At 37.4% G+C, this 16,506-nt stretch overlaps 1 long non-coding RNA gene and 1 pseudogene across 1 annotated transcript; both read right to left on the bottom strand.

The window, feature by feature from the left end:
* Nucleotides 1–345: 345 nt before the first annotated feature.
* Nucleotides 346–3,280, bottom strand: LOC138153184 (X-linked retinitis pigmentosa GTPase regulator pseudogene; annotated as a pseudogene).
* Nucleotides 3,281–12,837: 9,557 nt separating this feature from the next.
* On the bottom strand, nt 12,838–15,974 carry LOC138152892 (uncharacterized). The gene is made up of 2 exons (XR_011166222.1): nt 15,752–15,974; nt 12,838–15,217 (listed from the first exon to the last, which is right to left on the bottom strand). It is a non-coding gene; the product is annotated as an uncharacterized lncRNA (long non-coding RNA).
* Between the last annotated feature and the right edge of the window lie 532 nt (nt 15,975–16,506).

Raw genomic sequence — 16,506 nt, 5'->3', positions numbered from 1 at the left:
TGATCTATTGCTTTTGCTTCTTCAGTTGTACCATTAGACTTTGTTTCAAGAATACTCTGCACATTTTTTACTTATCATTGATTTTTTTCCATGATTTTTAAAGTAGTCTATTTGGTGCTACTATATAATGTTCCTGGGCTTCTGAATTGCATGGTATAAATTCACTTGTGTTTCCTCTTTGATTTTCATTGTAGTCTTGAATGATTTGTTCATCTTGTTCAATTTTTTCTTGTTTTTAATGGCTTCAACCATGGTGTCATTCTTTCTTTATGTTTTTGTTTCATTGCTGCTCTCACAGTTTTTGTTCCCTTCTATCTATTTTTTTTTTCGTTTTACTCTATGTGTTTATTCATAATTAGCTTCTGTGTTCCTGTCATCTAGATATTTCTGTTTCTTCATCTGAATCTTCTTAAAATCTTTTTGTTTTTGAATTGGTGTCAGTCTTGAAAGATTAATCCTTGAAATTCGAGTTCATTATCTGTTTTATATTTAGGACATCAGTGGTGTCTTCAAGGCTTCTTGGTTCATTTTCATACTCTGACTTTGCTGCTGAAGGACTCCTTCTTTCCCTTGAGTTGGTTCATCTGATTCAGTTAACTGTACAGTATCATTTTTATTACTTGTATTTGTATCAGGACAGTTGTTTATAGGGAATCTGAGATGGAATGTATTGTTAGAGGAATGTAATAATATTTTAAAGGAACTTCCAATGGGAGTTTTGTCTCTTGACCAAGCTTTTCTGGTGAATTTTTCCTCTCTCTTTTCTATGACCTTACTAATAATGTTCAGTGTAGTGTGGCTGCATCATTGATGGCTGATCATTGCCTTGAGAAGAAACTACTGTCAAATCACTATAATTTACTTTTTCTTCTGTAATCTCTTAAGATTTCTTGAGCTTCAGAGTGGCAAAAACTAGAATAGGGCATCCACTGCAAGCAATGAGATAGACTATACACCTTGAAAAATTGGATCATAATGTGGGTAAACTGATTGGTAAAATTCTACTGTCCAGTCCTAATTTTCCCTGTCAGCCATCTCCAAATATATATACATAGCCTGTATCTGATATTAAAGCTGAATGGTTTTCTGATGTTCAATAACCTTTGGTACTGAAGTTTTTAAAAAGTGCCAGGACTCAGTTGACCAAACTTTCCAAGACCAAATGTATATAAGCCTTCTTCTGTTAAAGCTCCTGTATGCCTTTCACTGTAAGTCAATTGATTCACCTTTCCTGGAATTCCAAGAACCATTTGGGGAATTCTGTGATTTTTCAGTTGCTCAGGTGACAGACCTATCTTTTCATTCTCTGGTTTTCCAAATGTTTCGAGTTTGTTGTCTATTATGACAAAGACTGAATGGTAATATCCATAAGAGATCCAGGAGGTAGGTAATTTCTAATTAACACTTGACAAAGGGACAGATTAGATTCATCTATTAGACTAATTTGTCCTTCAGAATTGCCACCCTACATAAAAAAGTTCCCTGACCTCAACTAGTGAAGTAAAAGCATTGGATCCAGCAGATAGCTAATTAGTCCGTGTCACATTTTAAAACACTGGATAAAAAGTAGTTCTATCTTCAGTATTACTAAGTCTAACTGCCCTTAACTATTAAGTCAATCTGCATACACATTTCCTTCTGTGTATACCAAGGGGTAGTTCTTTCCTCATGCAGCAGTTTTTTCTTTTTCAAGTTTTCCACAAGTTGGTTTGCTGATTGTTGTCTTTGATCCAAATCCTAACTGGCCCCAGTTGTTGATGCCCAAAATGTAAAGTTTACTGTTTTCTATTTATCTTCACTTAATGTGCAAGTGTATCATTTTTTAACTAAAGCTTGTTGAGAAACTTTTCTGCAAATCTGTTTTCCCCCCAAAGTGAAAAAATAATCTGAATAATCTCCAGAGAATCCAATCTGCACTAGAGATCATTCAGTTCCTTGGGCTCTGCCATGTCAGCCCAAGGGGATAAGCAAGAGCAATAAAAGCAAACAGGTTTATGAACAAAACCTTCATTCCTCTAAACAAATACATATGGTATATATATGTGTACATATATGTATACATATATATGTACATATAATCATATTTCATCACTGGCCATTATTCTTACAAATTATGGTCCAGAAATACATTCTTGTTCTCATATATCTTCCTTTTAACTTCTCAAATTTGTCTTCTTGTTGAAGCTCCCATAATATTTTTTTAGCAAGCCCCAAAGATATGGATAAAAGGGGTAGATTACACCCTGATGGGCTCTCCTGAGTTCCTCAGCAACTGGCATCTGAAGCTGTGCTACACATGAGGACCTCATTCATCACACATCAAAATGCTGTATAACATTCCCTGGAAATTTCATGCTGCAGCTATCCTCATCTAAAACCAAAGATCAGAGATAGTAGAAAAAAAGGGAAGAATTTCTTTTTCAGAGACATGAAACCTAACTAAAATATGAAACTTGAGAATTAAAACTTGGGCTATTTAACTGCATTTGTAATGTTCTTTCTCCCTCCCTTATTCTCCCTCCAAGTAATTTAAAGCTACATTTTGAGATGCAAGTGCAAAGAACATAAAATATATGCAATTTTAACTGGATGTATCATGTGACTCAACAGGGCATGGATTTGCTTAATAGTTATATGAAGCTGTGCAGGGAAAAGGGACATTTTGCATCTCTCAGAAATTCAGGCCAGATGTTATGAACCTTGATAATCACATTGTTCTGTTCAGAAAATCAACTCATTTTGACAGTCTAAAAATAGTGGAGAGGGAGATAGAGTAGACAAGGCAAGTGTCAGGACAGGACCAGGCTTGACAAAAATACACCTGAGGAGGGATGTCAGAATAATTAGTCTAGCCTGAGTGTTAGAAGACAGCAAGGTGTGACATGCTGGTTTTCACATTGAGGAATGTCAGTGGGTGAATCCTTGTTGTCAGTTCAGGATCATCTTTTTCATATAAGTAGCCAAGGAAGGAGAATCTGCTTAAACCCAGAAAATTTATTTATTCAGAAAAACACAACATTAAGTGGTTTGGCTAGAGGCTTTCACACATGCACAGATTATGCACACCCCAGATACTTTGTATAAAACTGCCGTTGCAGTCAATTTAGGTCAGGTTCTTAGGCTCTCCATATAACTTATTTTGTCATGTTTTCTACATAGTTATTAATTTCTTCTTAAAAGATTTTGAGACAGTTGTAGTGACTTTCATTGTAAGTAAATTCTTCAAATTTATCATATTACTTTGCTTGAATTTCTCTATTGCAAATATCTCTTGCGTCATAATTTGTGTGCTTCTTACCCCCATTACCTTGGTAACTTTTTTTTTTGCTTTGTCTAATGTCTAGTGCCTATCAAACCACTCTGCTTTGGGGACAAAAGATACCTTAAATGAAAAAGCACTGCTGTGGATATTAAGAGCTCCACAAGAAACTGAAGTCCTTAAGAATACAGGTAGTATTTGCATGAGCAATGTCACTTGAAGGCAAGAATTCAAAAAAGAAGGGCAAATGTGAGAAGTGAAGAGTTAGTTTAAATAAAATGGTTTTTGATAACAGATTTCTGGAACATAGTTTATAATATAGCAATTATGGAATATATGTAATGAAACATGGTAAAATATATTTGGCTAAAGTCTTAGAAAGTTGGTCAAAAAAGCTTAAAGTTGAAAATTGAGGGGAAGGGAAAAACCCGCCTACTTATATCTACAAAGCCAGATACCACAAGGTCCCTACTTCTAAACCCATTATTTGTTCTCATTGAGATTTCCAACATCTCCTTCCCTCATGAGTATTTTTTTTATGACATTACCCTTGCTCTGACTTCAATCCCCTCCCTTTCTCATCTTTACCTCATAGTTAGCCAATTCCACACTACATTGTCCTCCACTCTAAAATCTGTCCTTTATAATACAGTCATCCCCTGTCAAAAGGGATGTGTTCCTAAATGGAACTGGAGGAAGTCAATTTTTTAAAATTTTTTCCTAATTGATTTCTTACCTCACTTTCCCCAAAAGTTTCTTTTCTCTCTTCAAACCTCCCACACTTTCACTCCCAATCCACCTCAGCTGAAGACCTTGCCTCCTTTACTAAAAAATTAGGGCTATTTGATGTGAATCCCCTCTTCTCCATTTGTTTTCTTAAAATCCCTTGATAAAACCCTGTACTTCTTTTTCTCCCCAGTTTCTGATAATGACATGGCCCTTTTCCTTATCAAGGCCAGCTAATTTATATGTACACTTAATTCCATTTGCTTTTGTCTTCTCCAGAAGATTGCAACCTCAACTTCATACTTTCTTAAATTCTCTGTCTCTCTCCCTATTAGTTCTTCCCTATTATATTCAAACATACCTAAATATCCCACATCCTTAAAAAAAATAAAAACCTTTGCTAGATGTTACCATCCCTTTAAGCTATCATCCTATAGATATAACATCCCTTTCTCAGTTAAATTCCTAGAAAAAGTTTTTTACACTCACAATCTCCACTTTCTTCCTCCTCCTTCATTCAGCAATCCTTTACAGTTTGGCTTCTCACCTCATTCTTTGAATGAAACTGCTCTCTCTACAGTTACCAGTAATTTCTTAATTGCCAAATCTTATGGCCTTTTCTTAGTCCTCACCCTTCTAAACCTTTTTTGCTTCATTTGACATCATTGACCACCTTCTCCTTCTGGATATTTTCTTTTCACTGGGATTTTCTGACACTACTCTCTCCAACCACCTGAATGTTCCTTTTTCAGTCTCCTTTTCTGAATCATCATCCAGATTATACCCCTTAAATGTGGGGTGCTCCCCAAGGTGCTGATCTAGGTCCCTTACTTTTTTTTGGTAACCTCAAATATTCCCATGGGTTTAATTGTCATTTCTATGCCAAAGACTCCTAGATTTATATGTCCAACCCTAGTCTTCCCTGAACTTCAATCCTGTATCACCAATTGCTTATTAGACATGTCAAACTGGATGTTCCAGAGACATCTCAAACTCAACATGTCCAAAAGAGAGTTTATTATTTTTCATCACAAACCCATTCATCTTCCAAATTTCCTTATTTTCTCTTGAAGAAACCATCATTCTCTTAGTCTACATGGTTAGTAGTCTTTGCATTATCTTTAACTCACTCTCTTACCCCACCATTTTCAAACAGTTGCCAAATGTTGCCATTTCTATTTTCACATCATGGCTGATAACTTTATTTACACAAATACCACTATAATGAATATGCTCTGGGTTCAATATTCCAGTCAGATTACTTACTACATCTCCCTCTTGGAGTGTTAGGAGTATTCCTAAGGGGTTGGAGTGTCTCTTTGCTAAAACTATTGGCTTGAGATCCCACTAGTTGTGTTCCCTTCACTGTAGGGGCCAAATACTAGCACCTTAATTCCATTTATATATTTTTAAATCAATTATCTATCTCTTACAAAGAGATATTTACTTTAAAAACATGGCAAGGGCAAAAATACAAAGATTTTCCCTCAATACCTTGGAGGACATACTCTCTCCTATATTATCTCAGTCTCTGAGGTAAGTGGACTCAGACTTATCACAATTTCTGCATGGAATTCATCCTATCAAGTCCACATCCAAAAGCAGCACCACTACTAGTTGAATCCTCGACTCAGAATTACTGGGCTGGATTCTTGGACTAAAAATGAACTCCCAAAAAATCTTTTTAAGGTATATTGGGGGGCAGGAAGAAGAGCATAGAAAGGATAAGTCCTTTGTTCTAAAATGGATAAGATGGTGATAATGAAACACACAAAAAAGACAAAAGTTTTATTTTGCTTTATTTCCCCATTCCCAAAGAGAATGATCTGTGGATTGGGAATGACAAAAATAAAAATGGCTAAGAGGATGTTGAAATCTGAGACAAGTAAGATAGTATGTACAATAGGTTCAAGGTACCACAGTCAGATTAACTAAATTCCAGGATACCTAAAGAACTGGTGAATCACTCTAGGTAACTTCTCAGAAATTATGGAGGACAGATGTTGAAAGACATAGAGTCTTCATACTATAAGTCAATGAGCTTGATTTCTGTTCCTGATTCATTTGTATTTTGAGTCAAACTAATAAACTGTCTAATCTGCTGAGAATCTAATGAGTGCAAGAGTATCAGAGTTACACAAATGTATAGTAAAAATAAATGAAACAAAATAGGCAAAGCACTGAGGATTGCAAAATAACTTGTAAAATAATTGAAATACCATATATTTCCCTCTTTGTAGAGGAAACTTTCACCTTCAACTATTATCTATAAACAATAAGTGCTTAACTAAGCAATTAGTTCCATTGACTTTTTAGTCATTCAAAGTGAACTGGAAATTCAGTATTTTTAATATTTGAGAAAAATTAAAAAGATACTACCACTCTATTTGAGACCATAGTTTAGGATCATAAATCTGATCCAAATGCTTCAGGAACCTATTGCTGGAAATAGTTCCCCAGACTTAGACTATTCTAAAATTCAAAGGCTCACAATCTCCCTGCTCCAAAAGCTTTCCTTGATTGAGCTCTCACCATCTTCATGAATTCCTTATTCCTGTTTGAATGGCATTAATTTTAAGCAGAATTCACAATAGTGAATCCACACTGACAACGGGGGAAAAAAAATTTGTAAAAATGTGTCAAGAGAATTTGAGGAAGGCCCCCAGTGGTTTTAGTAAGAACCCTCATGGAAAATTTATGAAAGGACATGGACAAGAGTCTGATAGGGTGAGTTGTGAATGGATTGTGATCTTTGTAACTGGAGGAAATATTCTTATCAGTGAGATCACAGATTCATTGAAGTATGCTAATGCTACATTTGTAGATGGGATTGTAGATCAATATCAATTAAGTTTCCCAATCCACTTGATAAAGTACAAAGCATAGACTTTTGTCAGAAAGGGAACATTTTTTTAAGAACTGAATAATTGCTCTAGCTTAGTGCTGAAGGAACTGTGATTTGGGATGACATTTCTGATTGATCCCTGAGTGTGGTTGTGTTGAAAATGATTGGCCAACTGAGCCTAAAGAGCCACCCAAGCTGTGGATTAATGGAAGAGTTGAGGAAAAACAGTTTTCACTCTCTTTTCCAGTGTTTTCATTCCCTTGGACTTCTACCAAAGTAGGGGAAGGGATTCCTCTCTTGTCTCCACCTCCCTTTCCCACCAATAGAGGCAGCTAGGTGGCACAATAGGCTGAGTCCCTGGGCCTGGAATCAGGAAGACCCAAGTTCAACTTCTGTGTTAGACACTGTGTTATTGTGTGCCTGGGCAAATCACTTAACCTCTGTCTGTCTCAGTTTCCTCAACTGTAAAATGGGAATAATAACAATAGCACCTACCTCCCAGGGTTGTTACAAAGATCAAATGAGATATCATTTGTAAAGTGTTCATAATACAATGTATATAGTACAGCATACAGTAGGTGCTTACTAAATGCTTGTTTCTTTTTTACAAGTACATGATAGAGAAAACATGTGCTTGCCTAGGAGAACTCTAATCCCAGACTAGTTTTTTTTTCTTTTTGTTTTCTTCCCAGAGTAAAGGCCAGCAATCCGCAGTTCTAAGAAATGGATATATTCAGAGTTGGCAATAAAATTTGAGATTACCATAGTTCCAGAATCAGGTGCCAGCTGCCCAGAAGTAGGTGATTTCTGCAACAATATGTTTCTTGGAAGTGACTACAGACAGGATCAGACTGAACCTGATGAACTAAAGAGACCCATACCCTGGCTATCCAGGAGATCCCCACCATATAAGATGCTCATACAGTACAGGCCTGAGATAAATATAAAAGTGAAGTATCTATTTCTTAGTCCCACTAAACACTTTTACCTCTAAGGAGGAGTATGATGGGTCAATTGATGTACTTTAAGTTTGTGTATGTGTTATCATACATCTGTGAGTCTTTTGAATCTTAGTCACCATGGTTCACTGTTCAATTACTTTCAGTCATGTCCAATCTCCTCATGACCTCATTTGAGATTTTCTTGGCAAAGATGCTGGAATGGCTTGCCATTTCCTCTTCCAACTCATTTTACAGTTTAGGAACTGAGACAAACAGGGTTAGGTGATTTGCCCAGGGTCACACAGCTAGTAAGTGTCTGAGGTCAGATTTGAAATTAGGAAGATGAATCTTCCTAACTCCCTTAGGTCTGGCACTCTATCCACTGTGCCACCTAGCTGCCCTAGTCACTGTGGTAGAGGGGAAAAAACATCTCAAAACACTATAGTATACCAGATATTATATTATACATGTACTGAGTGCCTTTCAAGAAGAGACTCTGTTACCCATTTTGAGGAGAATATAGGTGTGAGCTATACCTGACTGATGAAGATGAAATGTAAATTGCTTACTCTGAGAGGAGCTAAATGGCTTTGAGGTCCAGTCTACAGGGAAATTGCTATCAAAGGGGAAGAAGTAATAAAGTAGTAGCAAAAAATAAGGAAAAAAGACTGAAATTACCAAATATCTCAGGAGGAAGAAAATCCAGTTGAAGGTCTTGAGGATAAGCAGATAAACCAACAGGGAAGATATTAATAACAAAAGGGAATATGGTCTCCAAATCAACTAAAAAAAAAGTCAAGGCACCCATGAATAAATATTTCAAGACAAAAGAAAATGAATCAATATGTGGAGGCAGAGGAATCTAAGGACTCCCAAGAGAGCATCCAACTATATAAAGCAGGATACTCCTGAAAGATTCTAATGGTAATGGGAATTTGAAGATCTTTCCTGCCCTGTAATAGACCTAAGGGAATATGACACAACAGAAATAATTAGTGAGTAGAAGAATTTGAATCCATGGTGGCAAATCTTACCAAAGAAATGAAGGAGAGAAATAACTGGGAATACAAATATATGGTAGTGAAGGACAATCTCAAAGAAAAGAAGCAAAAGGCAATGGTGTTAAAAGGAAACATGATATCCATACAAACAAAATTTATTGATCATGAAGTTAGAGTGCATGGGGCCAACTTAAGGATTATAGGTCTCCCAGAAGAATACTCCAAGTCAAAAAGCCTGAATACCCTAATGCAAGAAATAATATAAGGAAACTGTCCATAATTTCTGAAAACAGAAAACAAAGCACTAATCCAAAGCACCTCCAGAAAATAATACATGAAGGCCAGCCTATTCCCTTATGCATAGCTATATTCTCATAAAGATTTTTTTAGAGATGAGAAATGAGGCATGTGTGCCCTAGTTGTTATGGTCTTCTTGGTCACCTTTTCAGGATAATATCACTATCAGTGGTATTTACCATTCATTTGGAATCATATCCTTTTTGATGAAGTTGGAAATTCGTGCCCAAGGCCTATACAATTATGTCACCGCCTATACAATTATGTCACCTCCACGGGCATTGTGAGGTTCAAGTGAGATAATAGATTTAAAGCATTTTGCAGACTTTAAAGCACTATATAAATACCAGTTATTGTTATTATGATTATGATTATTAGCCAATAATTGCTAAGTATCCAGTACGGTGATATCATCATTTGCTGAGCTTAAGAAGTGTTTGAAAAGCAATATATGGATAGGCTGATAAATGCTCTAAGGTAGACTTTCTTAAATTTAGACAATCAACAAAACAATAAATTAAGTCCTGATTTGTAGTGACTGTCAATTTTGGAGGTATAAATGCTCACACTGAATTAAGATAGAACTGGCTCCAGTCCAGCATGAAGGCCAGTTCTAGCTATTTTTCCTACTTTTCTTTACTCAGCGTTATTTCCATTTCTTTACAAAGCATATAGAGTACTTAGATGGTAAGATTCATTAGGTGGTGATTATAATATTGTCAATATGTGAATAAGTCAATATAGAATTTCTGATAGAGCTATTCCATTTCATATATCTTTGTTACCCTTTTTCCACTTTCATCTATACACGTTTTTGGATTAATATGGCTTAACTAATGTCATTCTGCTTAGTTGCTTCCACCATTGTTTTTCACTATTTGTTAAGTGATATGGCTTCTAATCTAGTTATCATTCTCTGTGTTGTTGGGTTTTTTTTGTCTTTGACTAGGTTTTTTTTCTTTTAAATTTATTTACTTTCAGCTAACAACATTCAGTTCCACAAGTTTTTGAGTTCCAAATTTTATCCCCCTCCCTTCTTATCCCCCTACCCCCCAAGGCATCATGCAATCTGATATAGGTTCTACATATACCTTCACATTAAACATAGTCAAGTTGTAAAGAAGAATTATAACCAATGGAATGAACGAGAAAGAAGAAACAAAACAAAATTAAAAAGAGAGAAAGCAAGTAGTTTGCTTCAATCTGCAGTCAGATTGTGTAATTATTTCTCTGGATGACTCTTTCTCTATCATGAGTCTTTTGGAGTTGTCTTATAACCTTGCATTGCTGAGAAGAGCTCAGTCTATCAGTTAGTCATTATCTCTGTGTTGTTTTGCAGCTGACCTTTTATTTAATTTGGTGTTGCCCTTGGTGTTCATATCTGTTTTACAAGATGACCCAGGTGATTTCTGGCCTCCTTTCACTACTTTTGTTTTGATAATTGTTTTAACCTCTGTAATTCCCATCTCTCTCTGCTTTATTAGACTAGAAGGTTAGTAGTGTTGTAATTGAAATTACTGTAAACTCTACAAAGGTTCAAGCATGTTTGATTTAGTAAAGCATGAATTTACTAATAAGACCTCAGCTTTCTCAGCAAAATGAAGATCCCAAATTAGGGGGGAAATTCTCTTTTATACTTTTAGGGACTATAGATAATAGGAAGGCTGGTATCATAGAAAGGAGTAAACATGATTGTAGGGAAATTGATAATAAGGGTTAGCAACCCTCCTTCTTTACTGTGACTAAGAAATGTTCATTGTTTGAGTCCAGCTGCATCTAGAAGAACTAATGAAAAAAATGTAAAGGAAGGAGACTTAGCAGTACCAGATCTTAAAATTATATTATATGGCAGTAATTATCAGAGCTTTCTGATACTGGCTAAGAAATAAAAAGGTAAATCAGTGGAACAGAATAGACATAGAATTTACAGCAGCAAATGAGTATAGCAACCTTATATTTGACAAATGTAAAGACTTAAGCTTTGGAGATAATTCATTATTTGGTAAAAATAGTTGGGAAAGTTGGAAAGCAGTCTCTATCTGCACCCTAGTCTCTAATGAAGAGGTGACCCTTCTCCTCACCAAGGCCAGCCCTTCATTGATTCCCATCTCCTTCCATCTTTTCCAGCAGATTGTTCCTACTGTTATCCCTGCCCTAATCTTTAGCATCTCCTTATCTACTGCTTCCTTTCTTGATGCTTGTCTTCCCCATCCTGAGACAACTCTCTCATTACATCCTATCATCCTCTCAAGATATCACCCTTTATCTCTCTTTTCTTTCACAACTAAACTCCTAACTCAATGAAGCTTTCTTCTTCATCACTCTCCTCTCCAAGACTCTATCTAGTTCAGATCCTCTTTAATTTTTGTTGAAACTATCCTAATAGTGTCCCTGATGTGTAATAATTTGTGTTGTTTATATAATCTTATTTTAAGGACTCACAGTAGTTTATACCCATTGCCTCCACTTCCTCTTCTGAATCCTATGCAATACAGTTTCTTACATCTCTGAAATTGCTTTCTCCAAAATTACCATTAATCTCTTAAATGTCAAATTGGCCTTTCTCAGGCCCTTTCCTTCTTGGCATCTCTGGCATTTGAAATTGTTGAGCATGTTATGCTCTTGCACACTTTCTCCTTTCTGCATTTTCATGACACTGATTTCTTTTGGTTTTCCTCCAATCTGCCTGATTGCTCCTTAGCCAGATCATCATCCGTGTAATTGTGGATGGACCCCCAAGTTTCTGATCTTTCCTCTCTACATCTAGTTAATTGCCAAATCTTGTTAATGCTAACTCCTTAATAGCTTTACTCTTTATCACTCACATCTTGACTTAGAAAATATACAGAAAAAATAATATATATATATATATATATATATATATATGTGTGTATTTAAAGCAATTGGGGTTAAGTAGCTTGCTTAAGGTTACACAACCAGTTATTTTGTGTGGGTGTTAAGTATCTGAGGCAGGAACCGATCCCAGGTCTCCCCTACTCTGGGGCCAGAGCTCTTACTCACTGTGCTACCTGGCCTCCTGTACAGAATATTATTGATACTATTGGTTATATTTACAAAATAGTCGATTGACTTTTTCCCTGCAAAGATCAGTTAGCAGCTGTGATTCATCAGATGACCAAAAGATGGCAGTACAGTGGAGAAATAGTCCAACAAATGACACTAGCAACTCCCAGCTCAGTGGAAAAGACAGCACTCGGCATATTAAATGACATTTCCAGACAGACAGATATCATCATTAGTGACAGCTTATAGGCAGAGAAATTTTCCATCTCTAGGAGCTTAAGTTACCCTGATTACATGTGTTCCTTTATATCTGTTCCCTCTCCCATATGTGTTCCTCATGAATGATTGCCTCTCCAATTGATATGAGAATCTGTGGGATCTTAAAGTCCTATGTGTAAGGTGAGGGAGCAGTTGGGAAGGCTGGAGGAGAATTTCTTGTTTTTTGCCTTGCTATTCTGTTTAATTAAATAATGCTTGCTTGGAATGACTGTGTCCTCTGGTTTATTGTTTTATTCTGACAAAAGAGAAAACATTTGTCAGGGCTCATAAGTTGTAGCTTTGGATGGATGCTGACTCAAAGCATGGCTTGAACTTTGGGTAGAATTCAAGGGCACAAAATTGAGGGAAACTGTTTAGATAACATTTAAAATTTCTACACAATTCTTATTGAGTACTCTCAATACTATATGGCAACATCAACCTTCTTGCTAAAGCACTTGAAAAAAAAAGCGTGTTTCTACTGACTTGTTTTTCTCATGTTTCTGTTTATTAAAATTTCTTAACATTTTATAACTTTGAACAACAGGTTATTTCGGATATTTGATATATTTTGTAATCTATGACACCTACAATTTACAAATCATAACCATATTATAAGTCATGGTTTTCTTTGCTTTTCTGGGTTTACTTTTTTCTTCTTTGTTTTGCTAAATGCACTGAATTCCTTGAAAAGAGAAATTAACACAGTTGTATGGGGAAGGTTGATTCTAATACCATAATTATTTTCAAAGGTTTTCTCTCCCCCCCCCACATCAAGAATTAAGTAGCTTGATTGGCTAAAGGAATATGGAAAGAGACATTTTAGAAAAAGTTACTGAAGAAGGACAAAAAAGAGACAAAAGTGGGTTTTACTTGACTTGTTCAACAAGAAGTTTAACAAAATTCATCTTACATGACACTATGGGGAATAATCAATCACCCTGACAAATAAAGCTACCACCTTCTCAAATTTTAGTTGTGACTCCCTGAAAGGAAAAAAAGATATGAAAATTAATTCATAATCACCTCTCCAGCATTTAAAATCATAAACTTTACTGTAAATAAATTTCTCTAAGGTAGGTGAAATAGTTTATGAAAATAAAATTTAAATTCTATTCAAGATCTTAAAGACACAGAAATTGCTAATAAAGTTGAATACTTTTTCTGACTGATAAAGTATCTTTGATTTTAAGGGGGTGGAAAGGGTAGGGATACAAATACAAAAATAAGAATTTGAAAGGGGATTAAGCTGTCAGATCTAGGGTATAGAGTCCAAAACAGTGGTCTAGGAATCAGGAGGCCTGGGTTCTAGCAATGCCTCTTCTATTAACTTGCTTTAAAATCCAGCAATTTATCCTCTCTAAGGTGTGCTTCCTCTGAAGAATAAGACTGAACAATGAAGCCTGGTTGGTTTTCAAGACTTGAGGTTCTTTATATGGCACTTGAGATACTTCAAGGCTAAATTCAAGTTTTGATTGAGATATTTTTGTAAATACCTGCACTCTGAAATACCTTGTTCTTGCTCCTTCAAGTCAGCTAACTGAATAATAGGTTTTGAAGGAAACATGCTTTTTATATTTCAGTTTTAGCTTCATAACACTATTGCTGATATTCAAGATGGTATAAGTTAAAAGCTGAAGACCTTAAGATTGAAATAGATTTAGATTCTATGCTACTGAATCTCTTACTGTTGCTGAAAATTCCCTTCCTTCCACCTTCCCTCACCCCAGTTTCTTAGTTACCTCATCTAGAAGGGTGGGAAAAGACTGAATTGCTTCCCTATCTCAGCCTAGGATTGGCAATGACTATCGTTTTCCTTTGAAAAATAGCAAAAGTGTATAAAGATTGGGATTTTGTTGCAATTCCCACCTCACCTCTTTGATCTTTTAACCCTTTCTGGTGGAATTCGGGGTCTTTGGGCAATAATGTTCCACTGGAATGCCCTACATCCCAGTGAGGCAGCCCTTTGAAATTCCCATTGTCGTGTACTTCCCTCTCTTCTTTGGGAGTGTCTGTTTGATCCTTAGGCAGTTTCTTCCGAGGCTCTTTAGCTTCCCTCCAAATTTGTTGGTGGGTTTGTTGAATGTTGATTAAGACTTCTAGAGTAGCAGCTGCCTCTGCCGTCATTATCATCATTACAGAGTTTTCGTTCTCCCCTGCCCTGGGATGCTTCTGCTCACTTTCACTCCCATTCTCTCCCCCCGCCTCCTCAAGGCTTATTCCTACGTTCTTTCTCTGCTTTTGATCTGTGTCCAGCTGGACCCCGGAGTTGGAGAGAAAGAAGACACGGCCGAACAGTTTAGAAGATCGTGGCTGAGAGTTACAAACAGTAAAAAGAGCACTGAATATCAGCAGTCTGACGAACTTCTTCGTCAGGTTTAACGATCCCTGGTTGGCTACTATCTTGCTGCCAATGCTGACGGTGCTGTCCGATTGGTACAACCCTAAAGATCCACTTTAGCTGCCCCTCAACAGGCATGACTCTCTGAGACTCAGAGGATGTTCAATGACTGCTGTCCAGATTACACCACTTATAGTGGGCAGCCCCCAAACTTCACTGTCACTGCGACTGACTGTCAGGGTCAAGGTTATGCCCAAGTTGCAGATATCCAACTACCAAAATGTTAATAACTTTCCACCTTGGCTGTAGTTCTCTTAAGGCTGCGAACTGGGTTTGGGGTGAGATAGGTGAAACAATTCACTCGGTCTTCTTGTCATCAGACACTTTACGCACCCACACAGGTGGGTAAATCCTGCGGCCGCTGGGAGAGAAAGTAGACTATATATATTTTAAATAAAGTTTCCAGTGAGTCTGCTTCACAGTGGTCCCTGCCGCTGGGCTGAGTTCCTGTGAGAATTTAACTCCCTAGATAGAAGAGATTAGGAGTCAAAGGATCTAAATACGAACATATATTCTGTCACTTAACTATCACATGTTTAGTATTTCAATTGAATATGCCATAGGATTATTATGAATTTAGAGTAGGAAGGGACCTATAATATGATGACCTCATTATACATATGAGGAAATTGATTACACTCCCCTCCCATGCCCGGGTTAAGAGCCTTTCACAGGGTTATTTAGGTATGGTATGACAGAACCGGGATTTGAATAATGATAATAAGCATTTATACAGATTTTCAAAGCGCTAATAATATATCATTTGAGATATTTGAAACCAAGTCCGGTGAAATTCAGCTGTCTGTGTGACTTTGGGAAAGTTTTCCCTTTCTAGGCCTCAGTTTCCATCCTCTTCTGTTAAAACGAAGGGCAGGAAGTGGGATAGATGCTCTCTGGAGATTCCTCCCCTGCTCCCACTCCCGTTCTAGAGCCTACAATCCTACTACTAACGAAGAAATTGTCAGGTTCGTCCTTCAGGAGAGGGTATCCCAAACACACCTGGGTGATGGTAGCGTCTAGGTCGGGAGGCCTGGCAGGCGCCTCAGATTCTTGCGCCAGAAGAGCGGTAGCAGGCTGGTCATTCCCAAGTCCACCGACAGACACCCCGGCCTTCACAGCTGGACAGCGCACTCTCAGTCCTTTAGATCGCGGAGATTCCACAAATACTTCCGATTGGGAAATTCCCACATGGACTTGTTGACCCAAGAGAGCGACGTCACCCCTAGGCCAATCACAGGCCGCAGAGGTGGGGGTGGGGCGTGCAGACACAACGAGGGGCGGGGCGAGGCGTTAGCGTAGCCAATAGCTGCGCTAGTGCTCCTGTCCTGAGGCAATGTTACGATAGTCTGGTTCGTGGTCACTAGGTCTCCTGAGGGTGAGCTGAGGGTGAATCTATGACTGAGACCGAACCGGTGAGGGAGGGCAGTCTTTAGAGTTAATGCCTTGGACTCAGCCATTTTGTTTTTCTTCAAGTTCGTTCTGTGGGTCGAGACAAATGACTCCACTGCCCAATGAGTAAATGAAGACCCGCAAACTGGAACCTTAGGGAAAGTCCCTAGAGGGGAAGGGCAAGGTCAACTATTAGCGTGGTTAGACATGGGTCCTGCATTATTGCTAAGATATCTTTAATGATGACTAGTTTGTATAGCTTAGGTATGATGCGAGGCTTAACAGGTTCTCACGTGACCTCCAACCCAGGTATATAACCAGCTATCTTTAACACTGAATCATCTTGTTTTTCTAACTTGCGAAAG

The sequence above is a fragment of the Petaurus breviceps genome, unplaced genomic scaffold (assembly GCF_028583685.1).
Source record: "Petaurus breviceps papuanus isolate PSGF00001 unplaced genomic scaffold, PetGlider_PUasm1.0 90977, whole genome shotgun sequence".
NCBI lineage: Eukaryota > Metazoa > Chordata > Mammalia > Diprotodontia > Petauridae > Petaurus > Petaurus breviceps.
This window is presented reverse-complemented; position numbering and strand designations above follow the sequence as displayed.